Source organism: Podarcis erhardii, assembly GCF_964252035.2.
Source record: "Podarcis erhardii genome assembly, chromosome: 4".
Taxonomy (NCBI): Eukaryota; Metazoa; Chordata; class Lepidosauria; order Squamata; family Lacertidae; genus Podarcis; species Podarcis erhardii.
Window position 1 is genome coordinate 5023546 of NC_138508.1, and position 4520 is coordinate 5028065.

A 4520-nucleotide genomic window follows, 5' to 3' on the forward strand; every position below is an offset into this window, starting at 1 on the left:
ATAGATCATTTCCCAGAAAGCCTTAATCCTTGGGCACGTCCACCAAAGGTGAAAGAATGTCCCTTCAGTTTCTTTGCATTTCCAACATTTATTATCGGGCAAGTGGTAAATTTTTGCAAGTTTGACTGGGGTCATGTACCACCTATATATCATTTTCATAATATTCTCTCTTAAGGCATTACATGCTGTGAATTTCATACCGGTGGTCCACAACTGTTCCCAGTCAACAAACATGATGTTATGACCAACATCTTGTGCCCATTTTATCATAGCAGATTTTACCGTTTCATCCTCAGTATTCCACTTCAACAGCAGGTTATACATTCTCGACAATATCTTAGCATTGGGTTCTAACAATTCTGTTTCCAACTTTGATTTTTCCACCTGGAAACCAATTTTCCTGTCCAAATAATAGGCCTCTCTTACTTGAAAATAATGTAACCAGTCTCGCACCTTATCCTTAAGTTTCTCATAACTTTGCAATTTCACTTTATCTCCCTCCTGCTCCAGAATTTCCCAATATTTTGGCCAGTTAGATTCCATGTTAAGGTTTTTTCAGGGCCTTTGCTTCCATAGGTGAGAGCCACCTAGGGGTTTTATTTTCCAATAAATCTTTGTATTTCATCCAGACATTAAACAATGCTTTCCTGACAATATGGTTTTTAAATGTCTTGTACACTTTAGCCTTACCGTACCACAAATATGCATGCCACCCAAAAACGTTATCATATCCTTCCAAGTCTAAAATGTCCGTGTTTTCAAGAAGTAGCCAATCCTTCAACCAGCAAAAAGCTGCTGCTTCATAATATAACTTAAAGTCCGGCAGGGCAAACCCCCCTCTTTCTTTTGCATCAGTAAGAATTTTATATTTTATTCTGGGCTTTTTGCCCTGCCAGACAAATCTAGAAATTTCTTTTTGCCACTTCTCAAAACAGTCCATTTTGTCAATGATTTGTAGCGTCTGAAACAAAAACAACATTCTTGGCAATACATTCATTTTGATAACAGCAATTCTACCCAGTAAGGAAAGTTTCAAGTTTGTCCAAATTTCAAGATCTTTTTTCACTTCTGACCAACACTTCTCATAATTGTCCTTAAATAAATTTACATTCTTCGAAGTCAAGTTCACCCCTAGGTATTTCACTTTTTTCACCAATGTTAAACCTGTTTCTTCCTGAAACCTTTCCTTCTCTACTGCAGTCAAATTTTTCTCTAAAACCATAGTTTTAGATTTATTCAATTTGAAACCTGCCACCTGACCAAATTCTTGTATTATTTCCAGTGCTCTTTTAGAACTAGGGATTGGCTCCTGTAATGTCAATACTAGGTCATCTGCGTAGGCTTTAAGTTTGTAGTGTTTGTAGTATTTTTTAAGTGGATTTCACAGTTGGGGATGTTTAGCCTGGAGAAGGGGAGACGGAGACGTGACTTGAGAGCCGTCTTCAAATACCCAAAGGGCTCCCACATGGAAGTTGCAAGAAGCTTGCGCCTGCTCCTGCTCTGGAGACAAGGACCCAAATGACTTGCGAAAAAGGAGATTCCAACTAAAGAACTGTTGTGCATCCATACGGCTATGGAAAGGGTGAATGTCTTCTAGAATTCTCAGGTGTCACCAGAAGAGGAAGCCGTTCTTTTCAGTTAGGTCTGTTCTCAACTGCAGAGGATGAGTAGCCTTGGGAGCCTCTTGGGGAGATGGAAGTGATGAAAGGACTGAATCCATGGGGGAGAGCTACTTGCTCCGAGATGGGGGGACCTTCGGGCAAAGGCCAGCAGAGAAGGGATGCTGTTGGCCGCTGGTTTCTGTTCCTCCCCACTTTCCCAAAGGGCGTAACATCGGAGGTCCTGTGGGAGGAAAGATGCCTCAGAGTCAGGGGCCAGCCTGGGCCAAGGAGGCCCCCACTGCCCCCACCACAGAGTCCCTGGCATCCCTTTACCATCTCTGATGCCATCAGGACACTTATGTTAAGCAGGAGAAGGAAGTGTGGAGCGTTGGGGGTCTCTGTCAGAGCAGATGATGGAAGTGCCACTTCAGTTCCTGTGCGAGAGGCCCATGTTCAAGCCAGCAGGTCCACGAAGGGGAAGGAGGGAAAGAGAGAAGAGATTTTGAGCCCTGAGTGCAGTTGTGGAAGTGTGTGAAGAGGAAGAAGAAAGAGCCATGTCAAGAGAAGTCAAGACCAATGACAAACCTTCCTGTTCACCTCCTGTTCTTCCTTCAGGAGTGCCTCAAACCTCCTGCGGACTATTGCACTGCAGAGGTCAGAGGAGAAGTTTGGATTATGGGGCACTCGTCAAAACGCCCCAGGCGCCCCCGGATGTCCTGGAAGAGAGAAGGGGAGGAAAGTCAGGTCCTTCCGGGGGCATCAGGAGGGCACCTCTGCAATCCCCTGACAGCTCCCTCCTGGGGTCCCTCACACAACCAGAATGGACTCTGCAGTGTGATTCTTGGGCAGCTGGATGGTCCAAAGGCCCCTCAGTGCTGCTGCCTCAAAGGAAAAGTAAAGAGGACTAAGGACAGACCTCCCTGTCCTCTCATTCCTTCCCTCTAGTTGGCCTGGAAAGTTGTGTGGAGAATTGAGATGCCCATCTCTGAAGTGGAGGACCCCCCCCCCCAGCAGGCTCTGGAAGTGCCACTTCAGTTCCTGCGGGAAAAGAGAGAAGAGAGGTTGAGTGCTGGGTTAAATCTTGCAAGTGTGTGAAGAAGAAAGAGCTGAGCAAAGGGAAGTCAAGACAGAGGAGATACTTCTCTGTCCTCCACCTTCTCAGCCCCTTTCAGCACTGCCTCATACATCCTGTGCACAATCACATTGACCATATCTGAGCTGAACTTTGGCCTCATGATGCTCCAGAGATGAAGGGGGGAGAGGGTTAGATGCTGCCTCCTCCGAGTCTCCCTTGCCCCTTCTCCCTCCTGCCTGCTCTTCCCCACCCGGAGCTCCCCCTGGAGGTCTGCCCCCCACCCACCCCCACAACCCACCCATCCCAAAGACCCCCCCACCTCAGCTGGAGGAGGGCCTCCAAGGCCAGGGCCAGGCTCAGGGATTGATCCCTGAAGCGCTCCAAGTCCCCCAAGATGTCCTGGAAGAGAGCAGAGGAGGAAAGCCAGCTCTTTCGGGGGGGGGGCAGCCAGAGAACTGCACCCTGAGGTGCCCCCTAGCCCTTCGGTGTCCACACGTGCTCACCTATCACCACGGGGCTCCTCCGGGACTTGCAGCGGGGCCACCCTGTTCCTCCTCTGGCAGCTGAACAGGGCCCTGAACCACCTGAACCTAGAAGAGAGGAGCAGGGGGGAGAGAGCGACTCAGGAGCCCCAATGGGTGGGGTGTGTTTGTGTCTGTGCGGGGGGCTGAGATAGGAAGGTGGTGGAGTCTTCCTTGGAACCAGAGAGACCCCCATGAAGGGGGAGAAGGCCGATGGCATTGGGCAGCTGCAGAGATGCAAGATGGAGCCAGGGAGAGGGGTAGTGGTTGGAGGGCTGGACTAGGAGGACCGGGAAGAGCAGGGTTCGAATCCCCACTCAGCCATGGAGCTCCCTGGTGGACCTTGGGCCAGCCTGGCCTACTTTGCAGGGCTGCTGGGAAGATAAAAATTGGTGGCAGGGAGAACCATGGAGGCCACTTTGAGCTCCTGGGAGGAAAGTGGGCTAGGAATGTCCTAGTAAATGTAAATGATGAGAGGGGATAGAGAAGGAGAAGGCAGGGAAAGAGTGTGGAGGAGCTGAGCTCTCTGGAGAAGTCGGGCCGGGTCAATTTCCAGAGAGCCAAGACTGTGCAGGGGACCCCAGGACTCCCCCCCCCCCAGGAGACCGAGAAAGGGAAAGAATCCTACTTACTCTTAGGATATAGTTCCCTTCCACCTTAAATGGTCAGGCATGATTGTTGTGTGTCACATGCCTGTTTACTCCCAGCACTGTTCTCTCTGGGAACTTCCGTTTTGTATATAGTTTTTGTTCCGGCTCTTTTCCTGGACACGGATGCAAGCAGTCATGTTTTTCCTTTGATCTACGTTGAATAAAGCTGTAAATTTGCTCTCCTGTCTGAATCTTCCATTGTGGAGACTGCTGAAAAGGGTGTGCACGAGTCTTGGAATGTCTCTGAAGCTCGTGTTGCTAATTGACTGGTGCTGTCTTACGGGAGACCGGGAGTTCGTCCGGAGACGACGTGGAGGCCTGCCTGATTCCTTCGTCTCCCTGGCAGTATCCCAACCCTTACAGCCTGCCCATTTCGTCCAGGAAAAAATCCCACCTTCCTCTGCAGTTCTATGGGAATTATTATCCTGAAGGCAAAGGTGGCCCCAGAAGGTTTGTCTGTGTGTCTTTCCTCTTTGCCGAAGCCTCTTGCAGTTCTCAGCCCTGCCCACTTGATGTCGCAAAAAAACCAGCATTCGCTAGCAAGCGTTGGAGTGAAGCCTTCTAAGGCTCTGCGGTCACCACAATAAAACAACAAGAGCCATGACTTAAAACTGCCACCGCATTCCTGCTTTCCCTGAAGAGGGTCTCACATAGTCTGCAAGACCGTTCCCCT

General features: G+C 49.4%; 1 long non-coding RNA gene across 1 annotated transcript; it reads right to left on the reverse strand.

Annotated features, from left to right (window-relative positions):
* Nucleotides 1-1426: 1426 nt before the first annotated feature.
* Nucleotides 1427-4243, reverse strand: LOC309340846. Its single transcript, XR_014156126.1, has 3 exons — nt 2996-4243; nt 2741-2840; nt 1427-2639 (listed from the first exon to the last, which is right to left on the reverse strand). It is a non-coding gene; the product is annotated as an uncharacterized lncRNA (long non-coding RNA).
* Nucleotides 4244-4520: the final 277 nt, after the last annotated feature.